Genomic DNA, 10,096 nt, shown 5'->3' with positions numbered 1-10,096 from the left:
CCTCCCCCTTGGGGGGGTCTTGCAAGTAGTTGTCACACTTGACAGGCAGATTAGCAACCGCAGTTAGGGTTTAGAGATGTTTTAAGAGGGACGCTACTGCCCGTTCCTCGCCCTCCCTTAGTCGCCTCTTACGACACCCACGGGAAAGGAAGAGACGGCCTATTCTATGCCGAAACCAGTCAGACGCTGACCCACAAGTCCCTATACTATTTTAATTTGTGAAGTAACATTTTGAACGACACAGCATCATAGGCCTTTTGTTATGTCTAATCAATAATGTTGATTATTCAACTTGAAGCCAAAATAAATCATTAGGTAAAGACGTTGTGAATCACCCAAGAATGAGTCAGTCTAACTACAGTACTAACTCAATGAAAAATATGTTCTAATGCCAGAAAAACTTAACATCGTGATCTAGGTTTATGCATGATTTTCACAGCGGCGTCTAGTAGTAAAATGCGAGCCAAGGTGACAGGATTGTTCCATGGACTACTACTAGGCTCCACCACATCATCCTCCAGCATCTGGTCCAGGTGCCTATTCAGCTCGGCCAGCTTCTCTGGAGGCATGATATAGTATCGCTGTTTGATATGCGTCCGTCCTTCTTCTCTGCTGAGATATCCTCAAACTCACGGATAAGCTCCTTCGCCAATACCTTTTCCTGCTCAGAAAGCGAATCAAAATCATGTAAATGTTTATTAGTGCTAATAAGAATGTTAACTGCTACCATCGAAGGTATATTTTCTCTACCATCCAATAAAGCTAGCACGTCTGGCGCTATATTAAATTCACGACAAAAATTTATGCCCAAAAGCAGCTCAGTGGAAACACGGGGAATTATATAAAACTTTATAATAGCAGTTCTTCACCCTACGATGACCGGCAAAAATATGTATCCAGTTACAGGTGAACAAGAACCGTTTGCAGTTTTAATAAATCTGAAGACTCATGTACAGTAGCCATCCTATCTAAATGTTTTAGACCATCTTTATTTATGATTGATATTTCCGTATGCATAAATTTAATAATTAATATTTCCGAAAGGATAAATTCAATAATTAATTTGATGTCATTTGATGTGGCGAAACATAATGGACATCTTATAAACTTCACAAATACAACCTTTTCTACAACGTTTCTAGCAAATAAATTTCATTTCATTTCCGAGCCTGAATCTAATAAACCTCGATATTCGATATTGTAGACATTAATTTTCAAAAAAGGACAGCCATCACTATCACGTGAACCGGCGTCTGAGTAAGCTGGCTATTTTTCGAAGATCTATTATTTCCAAAGAAATTTCTTATAAAATCTAACTATATAATTTATTCTCCTTTATTAAAATAATTATTAGTACGCCGCCGCTTCACTTGGACCCGTTTTTTGAGGCCTTAGTCCTGGAAGTCGGCTCGATGATGACGAGCACTTGGGACAATTTCTAGCGGTGACCTCTTATAACAAATTAAAGTAAAAGGAGCCCTGTAACTTCTCAAACTATGCCCCTCGACACGGCATCTCACACAGAAATCACTGGCTACTTTGCAATTGTCCGCCTTAAGTCCGGCGGTTACCTTAGTCAACGGTTTGTGGCATTTGTAACTTAAATCCGGGGCTAACGCAGAGGATGTGGACTTAGGTGGTTTACCGAAGTTACGGGAGTGTTCCCTAGCACATTCTAAAAGCCTACATTTACACTTCAACTCTGACCATGACTCAATAGGAGTCAGAGCTAATTGTGTGGTATAAAACGGCCTTATATTAAATAAAACAATGTTTAACTTCCCTTTATGCCATAATGACTGTAAGAGTCTACTGAAATAGTTCTGCATGATACCAAGATAATTAACAATACTTTCCTCAGAACCTTGGGTCCTAGATCTGATTTCTTGTAACAAACGGTGAACAAAATCTGCTGGTAAATACTTATCATGCAAGAGATTTTTCAACTCGGACCAATCATTGGCTTTAGCCTTGATTGTCCTATACCAACATAATGCCTCCTCCGTGAACAGTGCAGCAGCCGAATAGTAAATCTTATGTTCAGATATACCGCGGGATAAACACAGTTCCTCTAAACGTTGCAGGAAAGCTTTGACACAGGTTTTCCCGTTAAACCGCAAGTTAAGTTTATGAACAGAACTATTTGAATCACTAAATGTTTGTTTATGCGGTGACTCCTCAGTGAAATGATTAACAGAATCTATGAAGGTTGGTTGGGGCAAGCTAGTTTTAAAATGGTGCATAATATTATCTAACTTAAACAAAATATGGTCCAGACGTTCCCTTTGCACGGCAAACTAAGGGTCTGTGTCATCAGTGCGGGTAATTAAGCGACCAAGACGATAATATAAATGGTGTGCCAAACTTTGAACACGGGTAAGAGACTTCAGAGAGGGCTTTGCAGGAGAATATGAAATGAGCTCATCAAGACTATCTAATTTACTTTTAATTATTTATTTATTTATTAAAGGTATACACAACAGGTTACAATCAATTATAGACATTTTATATAAAGATAATAGATTGAACTAGATTGAAACCCAGACAGGTGTACACACAGCATGGTTAAAGCAGTCGGCAAACAGTGTTAAATTATAAAGTTATATAAAGAAAGCATATGAATTTGGTAAATAACAGTGAAGTACATGCAAATAATAAAAATATATAAAGATATGGACATGTCAAAGAGACTTGATGGCTGATTGTAAAATGCTTTTGAAGGCGTTACATTACATTTAACTTCGTTGTTTGATCATATGGACATTCCAAAATCTCATCCGTTGGTATGTCTTTGTTTAAAGAACCGATCTGAGCCTTTAAATCAGTCACATTCTTTGCAAGCTTTGCCCCTCTAATTTGCACTTCATAAAGTAGTTCATCTGTCAGTAATACGTTTAACTGTATAGGACGCTCTTCAGCCATTGTAATTTATAATTTGAAAAAAAATTATATTATAAATATAATATTACATATTATATATACAGAGGAATAACACCTGAGTCCTCAGGAATGGCAACGCATGGGGGGCATCATGGGCGAAACAGTATACTCTGTTATGTCCATGGTACTGCTCATGTCTATAGGCGACGGTTACCACTTTCCATCAGATGGGCCTTAAATAACACAAATATAATAAGTACGTACATCAACATTGTGAGAGGTAATAATTCTTCAGACGTGATTTGAAAATCCCAATGCTTGGGCTATTTCTAATTTCATGAGTGTGTTCCATAATCTAATTGCAGATACAACAAAAGAGTCTGAATACGCTTGACCAGAATGAATCGGAGTTCGCAATAAAGAACGATTAAGAGTCCTTGTATTGCTTTTCGCTGAATACAGAAAGTTAAACCGCTCACGAAGGTATGTTAGTGCAATGGGATTATGCAGGATATTATAAAGAAAAGAGAGTATATGTAGATTAAGTCGGAGCTGAAAAATAAAGCCATTTTAACTGTTTTCTGTAGTGAGAAACAAGGTCGAATTGTGAGTCAGTCGAGGATATGATGAGAGTGTGGTTGGGTTTATTGTATTTGGGTTTTGCGGCGGCTTGCGCGTATATTTGGGGGGTTGGTAAGTTGAGCTTCTGTTTTATTGAAGGATGCTGGCCGCCCATTGTCATTGTCAATTCGTCTCCTATTGGGAGAACCGGCGATTCCGGCTGTTGTTTACGTCGATCCCCCTTCATTTGCCGCAGCTCAGAGGACACCACCTCGAGCGTCTCGCATATCGGACGCAGTTGGTCCGTAAGGTCCAGGTTGACTGAAGTTGGTGTTGGATAACTTCTCTCCAGCTCTATCTTTTCTAAGTTTGCCACCAAGCCGGAGAGTGTGTCCTTCATGTTACCCATATTTTCTTTCAGTTTTTTCGCGGTTTCACTACTCATTTCCACCGACGAGAATTTGGCGTTTATATTGTTTATTACTTGTGAGCCCTCTTCTTTGATGTCCTTCTTGGCATTTTCTATCAATCGGCGAACTTCATCCATCTGCTTGGATAGTGCAGCAGTGGCGTCATTGAGTTTTTCTAGAGCATTACGCTCCCATGACGCCTTTGTTGAGTCCGCCGGTTTCGCTAGTGGGCTCTGTAGTAATTTCTCCAGAGTTGTTCCCTGTTCCTTTATCATTGCTTTGATGTACTTTATGCCTTCAAACGGCTCCGCTGTCTCAAATGATAGCCACTTCTGAGAATCTTCTGCAATCCTGCAAACCCGTGATATGTCACATCTTTTCAGAGCAAACTCCTCCACCATCCGCTTTTTTATATCCGCAATTTCCCTGGCGTGTGCCTTCTCGACCTTAATCAGTTCCACCGCGTTTCTGCTTCTTTCCCGCTCGAGGTTAAGCTTATGTCTCGAGCGAGAGTCGGACAGTGAAGGAACTGTCTCGTAGAGTGCTTGGAGGCATTCCAGTGCGACGAGCTTATTTTCTCTTTTTATGTTGCCCGCCGATTCCAGCGCCTCCTTCCCCTTGAGCAGCAGATCATCAGTTTGCCATATCCATCTCTACGCCTTTTACCCTGTTAGTGAACATAAGTATACTTTTCCGCCGGTCGCTTGCTCCGGAAAAGACCGACTCAGCCTTTGACATTTCAGAAGCCGGCTCGTCCTCCTCCGAGTTTATTGTCCTTGGCGGAATTTTTGTCTGCTCGCATGCAGCTATCTTTTCCATGAGGTCTATCTCGCTTTCGGCTTGTGAGTCCTCGCTGATTGATGTTCTTGCAATCTTAGATTTAGTTAAAACTGATTTTTTTTTTTTACTGGTTGAAGATGCCGATTTAACCGATACATCGGCTGCACTCTTAATATTCCTCACCTTAGTTTGGCGAAGTTTATTTTCTGGTTTTACAAACTGTGTTGCTTCAGCGGGCTCATTGGTTGAAATTTCCACCTTGTTTTCCGACATCGTAACTAATACAGTGACTTATACCTATTTATTCCAGATCTTTCCAATTTTTCTTTTTATTTATATAGCCCCGACTTTCTCGCTCCTTCTGCCTCATTCAAATTCCGGGCACCGTGTGTGTTTTTTACTTTAATATTTAATATCTTCGTGAAGTTAACAGGTAAAATTTTTCTTTAAACGGTTTTGTGTTGTAACGGTTTGTGCCTATCATGCGGTACTGCCAAAAGTAGCGGCACGCTTCTAGAACACCGACCACGTGCCAAGTGGTTTTCAGAAAATCTTAAAAAACTCCCTTTTTTCCACAGGAAGTGGGTCCCGTTTTTTGCCCAGCTGTGGGCTTTTTAGGGGGCGCACAATATGGCGCCTTCAAAACCACAGGTCGTCGATCTTGTTTTTGAGATAATCCTGTTTTTGTGCACTGTCACTTTTGTCACTTTGGCTTTTTGGTCACTGTCACTTATGCTTGGATTTTCACAAGATAAATACCATCGGACGCGCGGTCACGAGACGCGTATTTTGACACAATTTTTTTTATTGTAGGTGCCGTAGTTCCTGAGATATGAATTTTTTAGTGCGGAGCACGTGTAAAACTGTTATTTTAAGCGCGTTTGGAGTGGAACTCAAAAAGCTGGTCTGGAAGCCAGGTCGATATATTTTCTCTTTTTCTTAGTTTAGGCTTTCACGAGGTTCTCGTAATGCGGTATGGTGACATACACCAAAAACACCCTCGAAAGTACCCGATCCATTATCACGATATCAGGTTTGTTCGCAAGAACTGTCCTTTTCGTGAGGATCGGTCCCAGTAGAGCCTGACGCTGTCGCTTTTGAGGACCGGCTGGGGCTCGTACTTATAGTACGGCAACCTCTCATTCGCGAGGCCGTACTTCACAGCTAGCTCTTGATGAAGTATTTTGGCTACCTGGTTGTGTCTGTACAAGTACTCAGTATTGGCAAGAGCTGAACAACCCGAACAACTCTAGTATGCTCCTCATATGCTCTATATCCTGGGAAGTTGTTCCGTCCACATCCGCTTCTGAAGGCGTTTCGGCAACCACCTCTTCGCTAGGTTAGTTTGCTTCTGGAACAACTTCACTTCGCAATCCTTCGAGTTCGGTCGCGCTAAACATACAGCGCTTTGGCTGTATGTACCGAACTCTATCGGCTAGGTTCTGTTCCGAGACGGTTAAATCCGGTAAAAGACGCAGAAACTCGCGGTGCATTACTGCCCGGTATCCTGTTCTGCCTGTTTCTGTCCCTGTAGCCCTGTAGAACGCATGAGGTCCTCGTTCATGGTTCTTGTCCACCTCATGCGACGTGTACCACCAGTGGCGGGCACCGATTGCTGGGCCTGTGACGGTCCTGCCGGCGCCAAGCCAGCTGATGTCGATGGCGAGGGGTCGGACCGGCCAGGTGGTGGGGCCGGTCGACTGGCTCGCATTCTGCCGCGCCTACCGCCAGTTGTAGACGCGTCCCGGCGGCCCCCAGGCAGCGACCCTATACTATTTGCGTTATTATTGCTCGCCATCTTCATTTTTGCCATTGCCCCTTTAGCCGCGTAGGTTTTATTTATACGCCTGACTGCCTTCCACGCTTGAATGACAAATGTACATGGTGTTTAGTCGATCATGCACGGGCTTCTAACGACCATGTAATTTTAGACATAGTACATTTAAATAAATACACATAATGTCAACAGTTTAATGAATTTAAAAGTACTTGAATACATATTTGTTTATTTAATTGATGGTTTAAATTTGAATTTGCGTTATTAAAAGGCTTTTTTTAACCGACGCAATCTATGTATCAAACTTCAGGCTTTGAATAATTGTCCTCCATTGATATATCATTTCCAAACTTACAAGCGTAGAAATCTTGTAGCGATTTTTTTTTATTTACGTCTTTCCGGTCCTTCATTTAAATCACATTGTATTGTGTACGTTCCGTAAGCTGACGTACATTCATATACGAGTACATAGTTGCGTCTTATATTTTTTTGGTATCGTTTGAAGAATGAAGTACTTTAATGTTATATACTTACAGCATGTTTGTTCCATTGTTCTTTTCCTACTTTGTTTATCTGCACTGTCTCTATATTGCAGCAATGCTTTTTCTTCAAGCAGAGTCCGTAACTCAAATTTCCATAATTGAAACGATGTCTCATCATCTATACACCAATCAGTACTAACTCGATGTATTTCCTCTGCTGTTGCGATGGCCAGAGTTCCTCATTTGACAACTTATTTTTACATTTACTTTAACGATGAACTTTCTAAATATTTTTTTTTTATTTTATTTTACCGATCAAAGATGCAAATATATCATCTGTGATTGTATGATGTCAGATAAAGAAACTTATTCTGTACCGTCGGATCTTAGATGTAATTTTGCGACATTGATGGAACATAAGAAAAACATTCGATTTCTTTTTTATATGAGAAATAATGTTATTATGGTTGTTAGATACAATAGTATCACGTCGGAATCACCAAAATGTTAGATACAATACTAATAAATACCGGTTGGTGCAGTAATAGTCTTTAATATATTTAGTAGTTTCAGTTTTACTTTAAAATAGATATATAATCATAAGATTTACAGCGTAACAATAAGACAGTCTTGTAGTAGTCAAGTGTAGTGTCACACACAGAGGACGTCTCAACCGAGCGAGTAATATACAATTTGCAAGGTAGTATGGTGACCGTTCCGTTGTAATAGTTTACACGGCCTACTCACTACGTTTATGCCGGTCCGCCATTGTCTAGGCATGTATCAGTGTTAACATGGTACAAGACATTGCTTAACTGGTAAAGCAGTGGAACAATTGAGTTGTTATCTTCTCTTCTTTTTCTTTAGTTCCTGGTCAATTGGATATAATACAGGAACAAGTTGCAGCATATTTAACAAATACTGTTGCAGCTGCCCTTGATGGAGTTGTTGGTCCGGTCCGATCGACGAGAGTGAGAGGATGATCGGCTACTCTCCAAGAACAGATGCGTAATCACGCCACATCACCAGACATGACCGCAGTATACGACGTTGTAATCGCTGTATTATGTTATGTACAATTTCTGTAGAATATTTCTGCAGAGCGTCGGAATTGTATGCCATTGTAATCTTGCTACCATGAGTTTCTCGACTGCTTTTCTCAAGACTGATAAGTCCAATGAGCCTATAGGAGTTAGGGTGTGTGTTGTCCTTTTTTTTTTTGTTGGCGGTGTACATGATACATGAGCTATTTTCCATTGTCTCGGGAAACTTCTGGATAGACTGTGTTTGGCAAGAAATTTTTTTACTTTTCTGGATTCAGGATATTTACCCAGAGCATGTAGAAACTGCTGTCTGAAATTATGTAAATCAGCTTTCTTTGTGTTATATCTTCGAGTAGAACTTGACTCCAAAGGTTCTAGGGTCGTTTCCAGTCATAAATTGAAAGTGATATGGGTCGATGACCAAGACCTAGACCTTATTGATAATCCAGGTCTCTGCGTATTGATCAGGAGAGGCAAGCCACTCCTGTTTGACTGCCGCCTCGGTTTCGGTGGCAATCTGTGGATCTTGTATTACACTCAGTCCGTCGCCGAATATTATTATTGCGGCCTTCACCGGTTTAGTAACGATTGAGAGTGTACTGTATAATAGAATAGAATAAGAACAGAAAAGTAAGTCACTTTAAATTACGGTTAAAAAAATGGTTACTGAAATGCAATTTTTATTCAATAAATGACTTTTTAAAAAATTATGTACGTATGTAAATGTGCAATTCAGTTGTATTGTATGACATTTGTTATATTATTGACTTGTTATGTATTTGTTTTTGTTTAGTTTGTATTTGTATTTATTTAGTTCTGCTACCATTGGTGTGTGTGCGGCTGCCAATATTTATGGATTAACTCCTACTAGGCTATTAATATACGTAAGCCAGTAGATTATAATACTAAATTTGCATGCCTCTAGATAAGGCGAAATGTGTAGATCAATTATATTTAAGACCATTATTATTATCACATTTCGAGCAAATAAATAAATAATTATTATTATTATTATTATGTATTGCCAGAAAAACACAATTACAAAAGAAAATACAAAAGTATTACATGTAAAAAGTATCGGGTGGTCTTTTGAATTCATGTTTGTGGAGGAGGGTATAGGCTCCTTTTTCTTGTCTGTTTCACCGTATCTGCTATCGGTGTATACATTGTTGGTTTGTAAGGGGTCGGATCAGAAGAGAAACATATTAACGTCATACTTTAAAAAAAGGGCAAAAAAGGTTTCTTCCTGGCCTGGAACGCGCCTGTAATGCCCCTGGTATTGCAGGCGTTCATAGGCTACGGTAACCGTTTACCATCACGTGGGTCATATACTTGTTTGCCACCGTAGGAATCTTCAACTATTTCTTAAAAACAGAGATTTTAATAATCTTAATACTAGATACAAATACAAACTTGCAGTTCCAAAGTATCGTTTAGAAAAAGTTAATAGATCTTTTATGGGAATGGACATTAAATGTTACAATAAGACACCGAAGGATATTTTGGATCTACCTTTTAATAAGTTTAACAAAGCCTATTACACCTTAAACGATTACTTGAATGACAAATGTGCATGGTGTTAGCAGATCATGCACGGGCTTTTAACAACCATGTAATTTTAGACATAGTACATTTAAATAAATATACATAATGTCAACAGAGATTTAAAAGAGTAACTGTTGAGTTTCTCGCGGGCTCTTCTCAACAGATAACAACATTCCGAAACCTGCATTCGTAAAAAATGACTTTAATGAATTTAAAAGTACTTGAATACATATCTATTTATTTAATTAAAGGTTTAAATTTGAATTTGCGTTATTAAAAGGCTTTTTTTAACCGACGCAATCTATGTATCAAACTTCAGGCTTTGAACAATTTTCCTCCATTGATATATCATTTCCAAACTTACAAGCGTCAATCTTGTAGCGATTTTTTTATTTACGTCTTTACGGTCCTTCATGTAAATCACATTGTATTGTGTACGTTCCGTAAGCTGACGTACATTCATATACGAGTACATAGTTGCGTCTTATATTTTTTTTGGTATCGTTTGAAGAATGAAGTACTTTAATGTTATATACTTAAAGCATGTTTGTTCTATTGTTCTTTTCCTACTTTTTTATCTGCACTGTCTCTATATTGCAGCAATGCTTTTTCTTCAAG

At 39.3% G+C, this 10,096-nt stretch overlaps 1 pseudogene; it reads right to left on the bottom strand.

The window, feature by feature from the left end:
* Window positions 1-1,135: 1,135 nt before the first annotated feature.
* On the bottom strand, window positions 1,136-2,962 carry LOC116413331 (uncharacterized; annotated as a pseudogene).
* Window positions 2,963-10,096: the final 7,134 nt, after the last annotated feature.

Source organism: Galleria mellonella, unplaced genomic scaffold (assembly GCF_026898425.1).
Source record: "Galleria mellonella isolate WM207_F2 unplaced genomic scaffold, CSIRO_AGI_GalMel_v1 utg150, whole genome shotgun sequence".
NCBI lineage: Eukaryota > Metazoa > Arthropoda > Insecta > Lepidoptera > Pyralidae > Galleria > Galleria mellonella.
The sequence above is the reverse complement of the archived record's forward strand: the minus strand, read 5'-3'. Positions and strand labels throughout refer to the sequence as shown.